At 46.6% G+C, this 17885-nt stretch overlaps 1 protein-coding gene across 2 annotated transcripts in view; it reads left to right on the top strand.

The window, feature by feature from the left end:
* Positions 1-284: 284 nt before the first annotated feature.
* Positions 285-17885, top strand: part of flrt1a (fibronectin leucine rich transmembrane protein 1a) — a 45358-nt gene continuing 27757 nt past the window's right edge. For both annotated transcript variants that reach the window (XM_027017761.3, XM_081719665.1), the window contains exon 1: positions 285-844. The gene's annotated coding sequence lies outside the window, so the exon portion shown is untranslated. The remainder of the gene's footprint in view (positions 845-17885) is intronic.

Below are 17885 nucleotides of genomic sequence, written 5' to 3'. Positions count from 1 at the left end.
GCGAAAAAGACTGAACTGCCAGTGCCCAAGGACAATAGTTTTACTGTTTACTGATTACGACCAGAGAAATTGCGATGTCGTGTTCTGATGAATGGGGATGAGATCTCTCTTCCCCACTGTTTCCCCGTTTTTTTGTTTTGGAGAGAGAGCGACAGAGAGACAGAGAGAGAGACAGAGGTGCGTGTGAGGGGGGGTGGGTGTGTCGTAGTTGCACTATACCATCTTTATATTGGTTAAAGCTCATAAAAAGGTACCCTGCAATAATCCCTTAAAGAACAAACCCCATATCCCTCTACCTTAGTATAATCAGCTTTACCTTTATATCCGGTCCGTTGTAACTAAATGACACAAAACAAAGGCGGACGAGTGGAAACCTTCTGAGACGGTGCTGCGCGCTCTGTGATTCCGGCTCGTGAGACTGAGACAGAGGGTGAGCCCAAGCCGCTGTATTCACGGCGTTACCACATGCCTGTTATTCATTTAGTGCAGTGTTGTAGTGCTACGCAGCCGGTTTCAACAGAAAGCCAGTATAGGCTATTGGATGGTCGTAGGACAGGGACACACACACACACACAGAGAGAGAGAGAGAGAGAGAGAGAGAGAGAGAGAGAGAGAGAGAGAGAGAGGGAGGCTGGAACATGACTGAAATGATGATGACTGACTAAGGCTAGATTGGACGGGCGACTTAATTTGGGACTACAGTCCAGTTAAGGCTAGCATATCCTCTATCGCTAAATTAATGACACCGTGCAGTGGAACTTATTGCGCGGAAAACACCAAAAAACAGATGCGAGCAGAGTAATGAGAGGAGAGAAAGGCACAGGAAAAGCTCACTACTGAAAAGGTAAGACTGCAGAATACATTCGTCCTTCGACATAATGTAAAATAGCTTTCACCGATAAAATTCGTGTATCACCGCACGTCGTTGTTTAAATGCGAAGGCTCTGAATAATTTAAAGAAACATGCAACCGTCTTGTTTAGCGCACACAGAATGTAATGACGAGGGAACAACTATCGCACAAAAAACACCTGCCACGACTTTTTCCCTTTATGGTTTTTGCTGACATGTGAACTACATGCTTGGTGACTAAAATAGCTCAACCTAAAATAAAGAGAATATATGCACATAAGTTATATAGCCAGGTAACTGTCTGAGTTCTTGAGCTTTAGTCATATGTTCCTTTTATAAACCCGGTTGTGAAATTGAGATTTCTCTTGGCTACAGGAAGCCAAACTGGGGACACAGCTGAGACAGACCGAAAACAAGTTGAGTCGTTATTCCGTTTTCTTCGTCTAGCTCACTGCTGCAAATGTGTACATGTCTATTTAACGGCAACGTACCGAGCGCGTATGCACGGCTCATACATGCGAGGAAGTGCATCGAACAGGTTGAGTGTCGGTACCCTTCTTCTACCGCGACCCCTTTACCTTCTTATCTACGCGTGGGGAACATTATGTCCGAAACGAAGCCGTGGTCGTTTTGAGCTCGACATGAGCTAAGACTAAACGAAATGTGCTCGCCGCTGTCAACGTTGTTGCGATGCACCCGGTCCCTAGGTGGGCTACACAGGACATTACCTAAGGGCTACACGTGTAGGTTGCTGTAAGTTAAGCAATGACACGAGGCGACATGCTCGTCTGAGGGGTGTAATAAGCCTTTAGCTTTTGAGTGACTATGCCTTACCACGGCCTTGAGCTTTTCCGTTGTTAAGAATGGTAACGCTAATTGTGTGGCGACTGCGTGGGTTGGGCCGCTCTGAGCACTCTTGCTGCGCGGTAGCTACATTAAGTTGAAATCAGGCACATATACTCAAGTGTGTGCTTGTAAAGGCTGATTGCCTAACACCTAACCAAATGTTTATTCCCTTCCTATGTTGCTATTTTTCTTTTTCTCAGCAGATGCCATTTGTGTCGAGACGAACACAAATTACTACTTCCTTTAATTACTAAATTATACTGGTATAATCTTATTCTCTCAAGGGTCTTGAGGGCATATATCGTTCGCTATGCTTATCAAAAAGAAACTACCTGAATAGGCCATCAGTTAAGCTCATCCTCACAGAGTAGGCCTAAAACCACATGAATGAGATTCTGGTATTCTCTCTGCTTAGCATACATCCGTAACAGATGCTGACCGAGTGTTCTGTCACACTTTCATTATGAATATTTATTTCAAATGGAGATGATAAATCATGTCATTAATTGAATGTTGCTATATCAGATTTGGAAAGAGCACCTGCTCCTTTCCAAATGCTCAGCGTTGGGCTTTTATGCCACCAATTATATGAGTTTTTTATTTATTTTTTTAATGAGGATTTTCAAGAAGTGCTGTTCTCTCTCTCTCTCTCTCTCTCTCTCTCTCTCTCTCTCTCTCTCTCTCTCTCTCTCTCTCTCTCTCTCCCCTCTTCTCTGCTTGGGCCTAAGTTTCTTCCCTGATGGTGATGGAGTATGCGCTTTGCTCTGACCAGTCATTCCCTGTCTAAGCATGTCCTTTCTCTACTAACCCCCCCTTTGGTTCTCTTTCCAGAAGACTGCTTCATGTTTGCAGCTTCCCTAACACCAAGGGACACACACTTAGCTGTAAACATGCAACATGAGTGCATATGATGACACCCCCCCACCCCCAACACAATATCTGTCTCTTTTATATACGTGTGCCAGGGAGTGAATTGTTAATGTGAGTGAGCGTGTGAGTGCAGTATTTAAATCCACTCAAAAAAGATGGTCTGAGTCTTTACTAATTATTTTTTTTATTGCTAGCATTCATCGCAAAGCACAGTTAACTTAGATTTGCATGCAGAAAGCTGCCATTTAAAAGATGGAGCTCCAGTCACTATGTTGAAACACACAGCACAAAGATGTCATGGTTTAAATACTAACAAGGTTAATCGCTAACACATAGTCCAGTCAATCAATGAGAAAACAGTAATGAAGTTTGAACAAATTAAAGGAAAAATCGGAATAAATGGGTACAGAAACATGACAAGTGCAGATACTTTCAGACAGGTGTACTGTATGATGCAGTCAATACAGTCTCATGTGTACAGTTTATTTTCGATTGCGTACACGTTGTTATTGAACACTGCTACTCTAATCTCAGTCTGTGACACTCAGGTTTCTTTTTCATGTATCGGGTGCAAAACTGAATACATTTTACTAAACCTTTTATTACAAACCATTAGACACTTTCTGCACAACACTGTACACAATTCCCCACATTTAAGAAAAACAATTAAGATCAATTTTGAAGCCACATTTTGGTAAGATTAAGACAGAATATGCATATATTGGGGAATTAGTGACAGACCTCAGCAGGACAAATACTAAAGAGCTTTTCAGTTTTGTTACTCCCAGGTCATTAGATAAATGAAATCAAAACAACATGTCTTTTGAGACACACATTACTGTAAACAAGAACATAAATTAACAGGAAGCAACAGTAGCTATTTTGAGAGGCATGTGGGTCTAATTGTACAATGGAAAAAGATGGGAGACATAGTATAAGAAGATGAGGAGAGGGCGGGGTTAGAGGAAGAGGGTGAGAGGGCGGGGTTAGAGGAAGAGAGGGTGGGGTTAGAGGAAGAGAGGGTGGGGTTAGAGGAAGAGGGTGAGAGGGCAGGGTTAGAGGATGAGGAGAGGGCGGGGTTAGGAGAAGCGGATGAGAGGGTGGGGTTAGAGAAAGAGAGTGAGGAGAGGGTGGGGTTAGAGGACGAGGATGAGGAGAGGGTGGGGTTAGAGGAAGAGGGTGAGAGGGTGGGGTTAGAGGAAGAGTGAGGGTGGGGTTAGAGGACGAGAGTGAGGAGAGGGTGGAGTTAGAGGAAGAGAGGAGTGGGTGGAGTTAGAGGAAGAGTGAGAGGGTGGGGTTAGAGGACGAGGATGAGGAGAGGGTAGGGTTAGAGGATGAGGATGAGGAGAGGGTGGGGTTAGAGGAAGAGGATCAGGTGGAGTGGGATTGTTCAACTGGGATTCAGGCAACACTGGTTGAAAATGTCATGAGCCATCAGACTATGAGAGGCAGGCCAGTATGTGTAACTAATGTGAGCTTTTGGAAATGAATGTAGTTTCAATAACTGGATTCTCTGTCATACTCTTTGGACATGTTTGGACACGTTTTATCACGTGTTAAATAATATAACATTGTTTGTACAACGTTTACCATTTCCAGTGCCACCAGAAGGTCTGTGACTATGAGCTTTGTCAGTGTACAGTCTTATAAAGTCATACTTCAAGTAAGCAAATGCATGTTGTTGTGGGTTTACAGTCCAGGCTGATTATTGAGAGCTATTGGCCTCCCAGGGCTGCGATCATAGAGCACAAACTCATCAGATGATTTCAATTAGTTTACTTCCCTGCGCCATAAAGGATTATAACTCAAAGTGGTGGCAGCTGTATATGTACATACATGTGCATGTAATGCAAGCAGTTTATATTCTCCACCTGCTGTACACACTATCACCATGTTCTCCATTACAGCCAGAGTGTGTAGACACCCTTCCAACTATAAATCTAGGCATATTTAGATAATAACTATGCAGCGTGATAAATTCAAACATTGTCTGAAATATAAAGAATTACCGAAAAAAAAATCCATATTGTATTCATTTAATAATTACACATTTTCTGCTCATTTTCTGCAGTCTTTGGATGAATCACAGACCACAGCATATATATTGTGATAAATGCATTCTTATTTTATTGGTGTGAAAAAAAACATGGTTTGTTTCATTTGTAGAGATATGCTCATGTTTCTTTCTGAAGTCGACATTTCAATTTGATTCAAATATATAAGGATCCAAAAAAATACATGTAATGGTCTGAGCAATGAGTTCAGGTATTTTAGAACATAGATACTGTTGAGAGAACTGTTAAAATGCTGAGCTGGCACAGCTGACCTTGATATTGGATCAAGATGGGAAGAGGAAAAGATCCTGGCAACTTTGAAAGAGGCTCATTACTGAGGCAGGAACAAAACTATTCAGCTGATTCGTGTTTCTGGACTGTTTCTAGACTAGCGCAACATCTGCATTTAGATGCATAGGGGAAAAATTGCTGGAAATTGTGGTTAAAAAAGCACATATGATGATTCTTGTATATTAGTGTAATATGTAAAGTGAAAGGACCAAGAGAAGGTCACAGGCCTGAATGCTTGACCTCGAGGGCATCACAGTTCATGTCCAATTATGCCCTTAGAGTCAACAGTCAATGCAAATCAATACAGAATTATTCAGACTCATCACCTTTATCCAGTGATGAAACTGTCCTGATTGGAGTGTTCTCCTCCAGACTGACACTGCCCCCAGACACAAGGCATGAGTGGTTATGGTATGGTTTGATGAGTATGACCATGAGGTGATAAGCTATGGCTTTTACAGTCACCAAATCTCAAAGCCAGTTCAATCTTATGGGACATTTTGAACCAACATGGTAGACAATGCTCTCCAATCACCATCATCATCAAAACACCAATTGAGAAAATCGTAGAAGACTCCCTGCAGTACAGTTCCAGGGACTTGTAGAAAGTTCCAGAGACCTGCCAAAGCGCACTGAAGCTCTTTCCGGAGGCTTGTGGTGGCCCAATACTTTATGTCGTTTTTTCAGCTCTACCTCAGGTATGCTCGTGCGTCCAACTGACTGAGTAGACTTTAGCGCAACACCACTATTGACAAGCCTCAGTAGTCTTTAGGAAGCTTTCATCAGCCAAGAGAGTTGAGAACAGCCAGAGAGTCCTGCTTCTATTCTCCTTTGGGACAAGGTCAGTTTTCATCACTCTACAGCTGTGTTCCTTCCACCTGTCACCCACATTGGGAAGGGGCTTATTGGCCAAGGGAGGATGGTACACGTGAGGTAGATGTTCTTTGGCATGCTCAAATCCTGAGATAAAATATTGTGGCAGAATGAATCCTGCCCCCCCCCCCCCCCCCCAAACGAGTTGTCCTCTGCAAATCTTATAACTTCACTTACATCCATTGTCGTACGAAAGGCAAATAAAGAACTGAGGACAGTGTTTATATAGTAGAGCCTTGTCCTTTCTCCAGCATTCTAATTATAGTGGGAAACACTCTGAATGGCTGATGTGTGAAGACTAAGGGTCAGTGTCTGTAAAGACAGCGATGCCTAATTACCCTGCATCATAGCGTACCTCTGAAAGATGTCCACAGCTGCACATGGGGCTGAAAACATACAGGACACAAGCTAATTCCCTCCATTTAGAGTCGCTTGCTTCCCTCCTTTCATCTGCTCTGTTCTTCGACTTCAGTTAACCTCTCACTCGCCCGTCTTGCTTTCCATTCACGTGCCTGTCTCTCTCTCTCTCTCTGTTCCATTCATGTGCCTGTCTCTCTCAAGTGGAAGGCCTGGTCAGTATATTGTCAAAGCACTGTGCAGCAAAATTAAACCACTATGAATCAGTAATGTAAATGAAACAATAACACGAAAAGAGACAAAACTGACATGGATGGATAGAGAGAGAAAAGCAGAGCCAAACCAAGGATCCTTATTTATCACCATTTCTCAGAGAAACGGTACGGATGAGGAATAAAATTAAAAAGAGGCACAAAGAAACACTTTCTTTTTGACTATAATAGGGAGCTACCGAGAACAAGGGAAGTCTGGAACATTTTCTTCCAAAAAAGGAAAATAAAAAGAGATAAGTCTCCATGGTGACTTTATATTAAGGACAGCGGAGAAAGAAAGAAATCTGGACTCGGTCTCTCGGCTAGAGCAGCCAGTGCTCTCCACCCCTCCCACCACCTCCACCTCTCTCTCATTTTCTCTGGGATTATGCGAAAGCTGATGCCCGTCTCTCTCCCTCCATCTCTCTCTTTGTCAGTCCCTGTCGGGCCGCCATGTTGCCTGTGTCATCGGGGAGAAAAGACAGGAGAGAGCGGCTGAGCCTGAGGGTGCGCGCCCTCGCGCTGATCCCCCCCCCCCCACACATTATTTTGTCTTCCGCTCCCATCCTCCCCTCCATTCTGCTTTTTTGCTCTCTCTCTCTCTCTCTCTCTCTCTCTCTCTCTCTCTCTCTTTCTCTCTTTCTCTCTCTATGTGACAGCTGGCAGTCAGTAGGGCACAGTGACCGTGCCAGGGTAGGAAGGATTTTAACCAGTGCATGGAAACTCACACAGGAGATGACCTCTCTCACACTGACATAGCACACACACACACACACACACACACACACACACACACACACACACCATGAGAAGGATCAACGCAAGAACTCTTAGAGATGCAGAATTATGATCATTGAAATACAGTTTGCAGTAATTGTAATTGTACATTTTGATCTGTAAAACCCCACAGACCAAATATAATGCTTATTATAGCACTGTTGCGCTTTTATTAAATATATGTCCTCATTTATTACATAGGCATTACATTTGTATTACACAGATATTACAGTCTGATCTTCCCGGAGCATCACTATGGCTATGCAGAGGCATTTGCACACATAGACACACACACGAGCACGCACGCATGCACCCTTTTAGCTTGGCAAATGAAGCAGGGCAGATCATAGCTGCAGTGGGCAAAGCTTTGAGGTAGCGGATTGTAACATTGGGTTTAGATGCGAAACTGAAACGGTATAGCTGTCAGGACTCGCAGGTTCTTAAATAGCACACACACATACACAAAGAGACACACTCATGTGCCCCAGAATACACTGAGTGGATTAGGACCACCGGCTTTCAAAAGCTACCCCTGCACACCTTCTTCAGACAACGCACCGGGCTGCAAGACTAAATATTCTGATCTCTACTTGCCTTCGGAATATTGTCTTAATTCATTCAACAACTTCCACTACGAGGACCGCCCCAAACGCACAGATCAAGTTAGCAAGTCATCGTCGTCCCCCACTGCATGCACCTTTTCTGGGCAGCTACCCCCTGACATCCAGAGGTCTTTCACTTTAAAGTGTGGTTTTGTTGTTTTTTTTATCCACTGATACCCAGCCCCGTGGTTTTTCTGGACTGTCCTCGGAGACCATTAAAGAATACTGAAATTGCACAGTTGGTTTGGTCTTCCTGCATGATTTAGACATAAGGCCACCAGTTGGCCTTTATTCTTGATTTGCTTGTAGCACTTGTTTATTCTGGTACTTTTTAAACAATTTTTTTTTCTTTGCTTTTTCCACCCACTTGATAGTCCTCTAGATTTCCCATTTCAGCGCGTCTAGAATCTATTATGCAACGTGATGCAGAACTGATGTAAAATTGATTTCTAAATTTCCAAGTCAGGCAGGAATATCAGACTGCCCCTTGAATTCTTGATTCAAAGCCCTGCTTTTTAAGCAGAGCAGAGATCGTGTGACTGATGCTGGGTCTGTGAAGCTATCAGCACTGTATCAAAATTTGTTTACAAAAAAAGTATAAAATGCAATAGAAAACATTGCACATAAAATGGCACCAATTCCCTTAAGTACACAGATAATGGTCTTTCATGACCTAATGGTTTTTACACTGCCTTTCCAGTAGCCTAGCGGGGGACCCTTTCACGAGTAACACTAAAAAGTAATGTTGAAACCCATGTGGTTCCTACAGAGGTGTGTAGTAAATCTTTAGGGGTACAGGTCGCTCGAGCCGAATCTATTAGTCAACCTGGTTCTCAGGAGGAAAACATGCAAATGAGATTAATCTGCAAACTGTATGTCAAATTTGTAAAATTCATTTGATCTTAAAAGCGACAGACTGAAATGTTTCAAAAAATAGCCTCTGCATCTAGACCTGGATTGTGTAAAGACGTGAAGCAAAGGTGAGGATGTGAGTTGCTGATTCAGTCCTGTTTGTGCTGTTTCTGATTTGTTTTAAGAGCAGTGTGTGTGTGTGTGTGTGTGTGTGTGTGTGTGTGTGTGTGTGTGTGTGTGTGTGTGTGTGTGTGTGTGTGTGTGTGCGTGCAAGAGAGAGAAAGAAAAGACAAAATGACAGAAAAGTCTCTAGGCTGCATTATTGCATTCCAGGTGCTTGGCTTGTGTAAAAGATTACATTGCAGCTTTAGATGCTGCATTAATCGTCTGCATCCCCACCTCTGATACAAACCCAACTAACCTGAACGTCAGTCTCAAGTCACTTTTAAATAATACTAACCTACACTAGACTACGTCAAAAATAAGGAGAACCTACACTACACATACACATGTACACACACACACACACACACACACACACACACACACACACACACACACACACACACTAAATACACACGTGCGCGCACACCCTAGTGGACTAGTGGAGAGAAGTGGGTAAAAAGAAGCCTACGGGACAGACAAAGCGGGGATGATCTGAAACCAGGTTTATTGCAATTAATTCTGACTGGGAATGTTGGCTCTTGATAAGGACAACGTTAGTGCAAGGAACTATGTTCGAGCAAGCTGTAGACGAAAGAACGACAGAGAAGAGAGCAGACATGTTTCAGCAGGAGCCTTCTCAGTGTAAAAGGATCGAGACAGCTGTGTAGACCTCTGCACCTCCTCTCCCTAGCCAACCAATTTCCCCAGCATCGGCTATTTTTAGCTATCGCCACTAATTAATGATAAGCTATCTTGATTTGATTAGCATATGCTGGGGTTGCAGGGTTCCACTTCAGGCAGTGACAGCTTTCACATTAACATACATGCGCATGCAGACACACACAAACACGAACACACACACACACACACACACACACACAGGGTTCTACTTAATCACTCGACCGCTGAGCGGGATGCAGAGTTAGGTTGTGAATGAGGCGACATTTTTCTCTTAAACTCATTAATAATCAGTTAACTGGGAAGATGGCTAATTTCCCACATTCCTCACACCACGCCAGGAGATTTCACCTTTCCCAGGCTGTGATGCCGTAGTATGTAGAGCGAGTTGTATTATTTAGATCGTGTCCTGTAATTTGTGATGATTATAGTGCCAGCAACATGCATCCCATTTCGAGGCATATGGAAATGACTCCCATCAGTGGAGAATAATATGCTGGTTGCGATGAACACAGCAGAATGTGTTACTGGGTGGTTACCGTCAGTCCCTCACCAGGACAATCTAAGAGCCCATCTGTGCTGTTTCTCAATCTGTGCCAAATCAATCAATGTGTCGATCAGTGAGTACACCCTAGCACCTCCCCCTAGCACCTCCCCCTTCCCAATCAGGCTGTTGTTATCAAACAGTCTATGTTAAAAAGCACGAACCCCGCCACATAAGCGTGACGTAATGCGATAATCCGTGAGGCCTGGCCTTAACGGGATTACATCAGCGGATCGCGATCGCAGTACCAGAGCGATAGAGAGAGACACACACAAAGAGATAGAGGGACAGACAGAGAGAGACAGAGAGGTAGCGATACAGAGACAAGCCGAGAGGTGTCAAATGAATTTAAGATGAAGCCAGTGCACATATCCAATGAGAGCAGCTCCAGCCCAGGTGAACCTTACGCAGTTGAGAGGTGTAACATACGTGCACACACACACATACACACACACATAAACAAACGCTCGTGTGCTGTCATGCCAGAGTGAAAGATGTGCTTCTGTTCACTGCCTGCTTTGGGCTATGTGCACGCAAAATAAACTTCACGCAGTCAGCGAGCCAGAGCTTTACTTAGTAGAGTTCACACAGAGAGTCAGTGCGGAGAGCAAGTATGAGACCCCCTCACGCTCTCACACACACACACACACACACACACACACACACACACACAACGTGCCAAGCACACAGTCTAATATGCTACTGGCCAACTGACGTCACTCATTAAATTGTGCTTATTTTGGACAAATCCTGGAGCAGCTCTGCTGCATAGGGGAATAAGAGGACACATAGCCTGCTGGATTCAAACAGCTCAGCAAAGGCATTGTGCATTTGTGGAATTGTTTTCCATCTCATTTTATATCACATTGTGATAATGCTATTACTATAAGTGAATCTGCATTTGCAACACAAATGCATCATAGGAAATTACCACTATGTCTCAAGTCTGTCGTCTTAAAATTATTTATTTATTTATCTGGTATAGTCCTCATATTTTTTTCATGAAAAGGAATCGCAATTTGGAATTGTTCAGCTGCATTTTTGCTGGCCAATCCACAGTTTACTCTCCTTTAGCCAAGAAAGACAAAATAATAACAATAATAACAACGATGGCAAACCGCAGGCATGGGATGTGATAGGAACAGGAGCAGCACCAAGTGCACATGCAACTGTTGTTTATACTTCCTCATATAATTATGCTGTTTACTGTATGTAAATAGACCTTGTCCTTGTTGCTTTACTCAAGGAGCCAATCAGCCGCTTGGTGCAGGACCCGAACTCAAAGCAAACACCTCTCCAACAACTCCAGCTGTCGAGACGAGAGGCTTTCAAAGCTGGAACACCTGAAATAATGAACCACCTTTCGAAACCATATAATCACCTGGATGAAGTCACCACTGCAAGCCTGCTAGGTTACACCACAGCCTGCTTTGGAGCGCTCAGTATAATTCAGTTTACGGTGAAATCATCATCCTTATTTCTTCCATAGTCCTTTATTGCACGCTGGGTCAGCCCAGCTTCAGGTCATATGGAGCATGGCAACAACCGCGCATAGCCAAAACTTTTACAGTGCCACCTTTTGATCATCACTCCACCCCCTCCGACACACACACACACACCCACACACACTGCATTAACAGCTTCCCACAAATTGAGTCTGCATTGGGTGAAACTCAATTTTGCTAAGTGTCGAAGACAAAAGGGGTCTTTTTAACTGGGGTCCATAAGTCAAAGACAGCCATATGGAGATGGACGCAGTCCAGTCACTCCTGCTGTTTTGGAAGGATAAGAACTAATTGGATCAGCACAGATGTTGACTAAATGTTGCTTGAATATTGAGGGGGAGGCTGAGGGTTGCAGGGGTGTATTGGGGATGTTGGGGGACATTGTAGGAACAGTGGGGAGGCCTTGGTGTGACATTGTGGGGATGTTGGGGGACATTGTAGGAACAGTGGGGAGGCCTTGGTGTGACATTGTGGGGATGTTGGGGGACATTGTAGGAACAGTGGGGAGGCCTTGGTGTGACATTGTGGGGATGTTGGGGGACATTGTAGGAACAGTGGGGAGGCCTTGGTGTGACATTGTGGGGATGTTGGGGGGCATTGTAGGAACAGTGGGGAGGCCTTGGTGTGACATTGTGGGGATGTTGGGGGACATTGTAGGAACAGTGGGGAGGCCTTGGTGTGACATTGTGGGGATGTTGGGGGGCATTGTAGGAACAGTGGGGAGGCCTTGGTGTGACATTGTGGGGATGTTGGGGGGCATTGTAGGAACAGTGGGGAGGCCTTGGTGTGACATTGTGGGGATGTTGGGGGACATTGTAGGAACAGTGGGGAGGCCTTGGTGTGACATTGTGGGGATGTTGGGGGGCATTGTAGGAACAGTGGGGAGGCCTTGGTGTGACATTGTGGGGATGTTGGGGGGCATTGTAGGAACAGTGGGGAGGCCTTGGTGTGACATTGTGGGGATGTTGGGGGGCATTGTAGGAACAGTGGGGAGGCCTTGGTGTGACATTGTGGGGATGTTGGGGGACATTGTAGGAACAGTGGGGAGGCCTTGGTGTGACATTGTGGGGATGTTGGGGGGCATTGTAGGAACAGTGGGGAGGCCTTGGTGTGACATTGTGGGGATGTTGGGGGACATTGTAGGAACAGTGGGGAGGCCTTGGTGTGACATTGTGGTGATGTTGGGGGGCATTGTAGGAACAGTGGGGAGGCCTTGGTGTGACATTGTGGGGATGTTGGGGGACATTGTAGGAACAGTGGGGAGGCCTTGGTGTGACATTGTGGGGATGTTGGGGGACATTGTAGGAACAGTGGGGAGGCCTTGGTGTGACATTGTGGGGATGTTGGGGGACATTGTAGGAACAGTGGGGAGGCCTTGGTGTGACATTGTGGGGATGTTGGGGGGCATTGTAGGAACAGTGGGGAGGCCTTGGTGTGACATTGTGGGGATGTTGGGGGGCATTGTAGGAACAGTGGGGAGGCCTTGGTGTGACATTGTGGGGATGTTGGGGGGCATTGTAGGAACAGTGGGGAGGCCTTGGTGTGACATTGTGGGGATGTTGGGGGGCATTGTAGGAACAGTGGGGAGGCCTTGGTGTGACATTGTAGGGATATTAGGGGGGCATTGTAGGGACATTAGGGAGACATTGTTGTGGCGTTATCGGGATATTGGGGGGACATTGTTGGGACACTGGGGAGATGTTGATGTGACATTATGGGAAAGTTGTAGGGACATTGGGGACAAATTCCAGGGATGTTGGGGAGACAATAGGGGATGTTGTATTGTCACTATGGGGACATTAGGAGATATTTTGGGGATGCTGGGTTGGTGAGGAGTGGTTGTGTGTGTGTGTGTGTGTGTGTGTGTGTGCGGGGGGGCGGTCTTAAGGTCCTTATGAGTTCCAGTGAAAGGTGTGATATCACTTATATAGCTCTGCACTTGGGTCGCCATGGGGCACGGAGTGTGAGAGAACGGATGGAAGGGCCACGGTGGAGAAGGAGTGAAATAAGAAAATAGAGGGAACATGGGCAGCGGCGGGCCTTGGCAAACACAGGGAGACGCGACGGGGGAGAGGAATAAAAGAGCGGAAGACAGATAAAGAGAGAGATAGATGATAAAGGGAGAGGGCGAGCCAGGCCGAGAGCCACTGGGCGAGCGGGGAGTGGCACTCGGACTGTGGGCCTGAGCCTGGAACATTCCCTAATCATGGAGGTAAGAAGGGGAATAGGGGACCGACAGTGATGGAAAAGAAAAGACATTAGGAGGAGAGGAACAAGGGGATGCGATGCATGCGAGTGCCAGAGCCACAGAGTCATGTCAGATTCCCTCTCTCTCTCTCTCTTTCTCTCTCTCTCTCGCCCTCGCTCTCTCTTTCACTTTCTCTCCATCTATCTCTCTCTCTCTCTCTTTCACAGGAATGCCAGTGTTATACACGGCTGAACAGTGGCTCGAGTGGCCCAAGGCCTGTGGGATGTGTCAACATGCATACCCATTAAATCATTAGATCCTATTCATAATTCATGGCCAGCACACACAGACACACATGCTTGCGCACACAAATGCACGCACAGCGTCTGCAGCCATTTCATATTCATGTCTCGAGACCAAGGCTGACTGTAGCAGGCCTTCCTGGGAGGTGTGCACGCACAAACACACACACATTGGTACCTCCACATGACTAGAGAGGGAGTGATCAGGGAGAGCGGATGGAGGTAGGCTGATGAGGTGATTAAGTTAGCTTAGGGTTTTCGCTACTGTTGAGGCCTGAGCAGAGAACATAAACACACACACACACACACACACACACACACACACACACACACCTTTTTCTTTTCTGAGCTAAGTACCGAGTGCTTTCTACAGGGGAAGTTGTCTTGGGAGAATGTGTGCATATTCCAAATCCAGATCCCAGTTTGAAAGAGTTTGTAGTCTCTTTTCGTCTATCCCACACACACATACACGAACACCTAGACACCATCACACTACCTGCTTGACGACTGGAGCTGTTTTGGCAGCTCAAATCACAATTTGATTTCACACACCTGCCTTATTGATCGCAAAGCATGGATATGTTTGTGTGGGTGTGTGAGTGTGGATATGTGTGTGTGGGGGTGTGTGCATTTGTTCAGTGTAGAGGCTCAGCACTGTAAGGCAAGTATTTGCAGCTGTGAATAAGCAGAACCCAGCTCACAGGACTTTACGCAGCCTTATAGTCTACTGCTCTTTCAGCGAACAGCCCCCCCCCCCCAGGACTTTACGCAGCCTTATAGTCTACTGCTCTTTCAACGAACAGCCCCCCCCCCCCCCAGGACTTTACGCAGCCTTATAGTCTACTGCTCTTTCAGCGAACAGCCCCCCCCCCCCCCAGGACTTTACACAGCCTTATAGTCTACTGCTCTTCCAGCGAACAGCCCCCCCCAGAACTTTACGCAGCCTTATAGTCTACTGCTCTTCCAGCAAACAGCCCCCCCCCAGAACTTTACGCAGCCTTATAGTCTACTGCTCTTCCAGCGAACAGCCCCCCCCAGAACTTTACGCAGCCTTATAGTCTACTGCTCTTCCAGCGAACAGCCCCCCCCAGAACTTTACGCAGCCTTATAGTCTACTGCTCTTCCAGCGAACAGCCCCCCCAGAACTTTACGCAGCCTTATAGTCTACTGCTCTTCCAGCGAACAGCCCCCCCCAGAACTTTACGCAGCCTTATAGTCTACTGCTCTTCCAGCGAACAGCCCCCCCCAGAACTTTACGCAGCCTTATAGTCTACTGCTCTTCCAGCGAACAGCCCCCCCCAGAACTTTACGCAGCCTTATAGTCTACTGCTCTTCCAGCGAACAGCCCCCCCCAGAACTTTACGCAGCCTTATAGTCTACTGCTCTTCCAGCGAACAGCCCCCCCCCGTCTTTCTCTTTTTCTCTCCTGCCCTCTCTCTCCCTCTCGCTCTCTCCCTGTGCTGTGACCTTGTTCCCTGCCTCAACCTGTGTGTGACAGAGTGTGACAGCAGCGGCAGGGTGAGTGTGTGTGTGTGTGTGTGTGTGTGTGTGTGTGTGTGTGTGTGTGTGTGAGTGTGTGTGTGTGTGTGGTAGAGGGAGGAAGAGGGAGCACTGAGGTGTCCAGCACTTAAATTGCCTGTTTATTTCCAGTCTCCGCATCATTTACAGGGGGGTAGAGCAGTGTGTGGGGGAAGGTTGGTTGTTAGAGTAAACAGGAGATTGGGGAAATTCAGATAAGGATGTGTGTGTGGGTGGGTGTGAGGATAAAGGTTTTTTTTTTTACGGTTTGTGCAAGGGAGAGGGAAAGACATGAGCGTGGGGTGGTATTGGACCAAGGTTAGTAGTTCGAGCGCGTGTGTGTGTGTGTGTGTGTGTGTGTGTGTGTGTCAGGCTCCAGTGATTAGTGGAGCTCAGCTGGCTGACTGCATCAGTCTGAACACAGCGGCACTTCCAACCCTCCACCTTCCACCACCCCCCGACTCCCTTTGTCTCCTGTCTACCACCAGCAGCAGGGGCTAAACACACACACACACACACACACACACACACACACTCGTGTGAGCTTACACACATCGCAGCCACAAATTACGCTCAGCATTCTTGCGTGGCACATGTAGACACGGCAGCGATATATACAGCCCTTCAGGCATGTCGGGGATGAATGAGAGCCTGTTGCCGCACATGTGCACGTGATGTGCCTATGACATGCACGTGCGTGGCGCACGTCTCCTCACGGCTCGTTGTCAGTTGAAACGCTGTGCACTCTTTCAAAATGTATGTTCCTCTCACCTGTAATCTTTGTATTTTGTCTCTCTCGCTCTCTCTCGCTCTCTCTCTCACACCTACTTGTTCAGTTTCAGCCTCTCTGTCTCCCTCCCTCCCTCTCCGGAGACCGTTAGCTTGGAGAGGAGGCCAGCATCCTCTTTGCCTCGCCGCTGTATTCTCCTCATCTCCCTCCCTGAGACCTCCTTGAAGCAATTTTTTTTTGTCCTCCTCTCCGCCTTGATATGGCGCGTCAGGACCGATCTCGCTCCAAGCATCCCTAACAACTGCGGACGCAAAAAGAAGGGGGAGCGAGAGAGAGAGAGAGAGAGAGAGAGATAGAGAGCGAGAGGAGGCAAAACCTACACGAGTGCCTCAAAATGGCACTGCCTCGAAGGGCGGACAGGCGGCTGTGAAAGATGGAGAGAGTGCACGGGACCGGGGCGGGAGAGTAATCTGGGGAGGCGGGGCACCGGGGGTCACAGTGACTGACTCGGAATCAGAGGGGGGGGGGGTTGGGGGGGGGGGTATTGGGGCAGCATGGCTGCAGCAGCGGTGAGAACGCGAGGCAGCCAGCTGAAAGGCAGAGAACGAGGCAGCGGTAAATCGAGCGTTGGCGCTCTGCATACGGGCGACTCCTAATTATCGGAGCTAAAAGCATTCCTATTAGGAGCGCTCGGTGGCGGACAGGAGTGGGCGAGGGATGCAGGCGAGCGTGGCTTCACCCCATGCCACCTTCTCTCCATCTTCTCTTTCTTTCAAACCTCCATTGTCCGGCGGAGCCGGGCACGGTGAAAGGAACCGGGGCCTCTGAGTGGGAGAAAATGCACTGGCAGTGGAAATGCCGGCTTAATCTGAATTTGATTTCTGTCATGTTATAACTCTGTCCCTTTCTCTTGCTCGCGCTTGCTCGGCCTCTCTGAATGGCTATTATGCTGGCTATGTTAGGAGTCTGGTCACATCTTATGGGATCTGCGTGAGTGTGTTGGTTTTTCTGTATGTGTGTTTGTGTATTCGTGTGTGTATGTATTTGTGTGTGTGTGTGTGTGTGTGTGTATTTGTGTGTTCTTGTGTGTGTGTTTATCCCCCAGTTGTTTGCCCTCCTGCAAACTGCCTAGACTAATTAATTTCAAATGACAATGACAAACGAATAAATGGCTCACACACACACACAATCTTTTTTCCTCTTTTTTGCATAGTCATTTTGGAGTGAACAGTCACTCCATATCAGAATGAGAGGCTCAGGTAAGTGTGAGAGGGTTGAGAGGGTTGAGGGAGAGGGGAGATTATTTTAATAAAGCAAGGTAATAAACACCAAGCCATAAAACTGACACGTCTTCTCATTTTACTGCTCATTCCAGTCTCAGGGCAACTGTTTTCCATGCTCCCTCATCCTCCCTCTATCCCCCCCCCCCCCCCCCCCACACACACACACACACACACAGGCATTAATGTTAAACCTACTCATAGCAGAACATTCATCAAAGTATCACCCCGTGTACTTTGTATTTTTCCCAAGTTAGTGCATACACACAAACACACACACACACACACACACACACCGGGTTTTTGCGATGCGTCTCTTGTCACTGGATAAGTTCAGCGTCCAATTAATGT

The sequence above is a fragment of the Electrophorus electricus genome, chromosome 8, assembly GCF_041902795.1.
Source record: "Electrophorus electricus isolate QZ-2024a chromosome 8, ASM4190279v1, whole genome shotgun sequence".
Taxonomy (NCBI): Eukaryota; Metazoa; Chordata; class Actinopteri; order Gymnotiformes; family Gymnotidae; genus Electrophorus; species Electrophorus electricus.
This window is presented reverse-complemented; position numbering and strand designations above follow the sequence as displayed.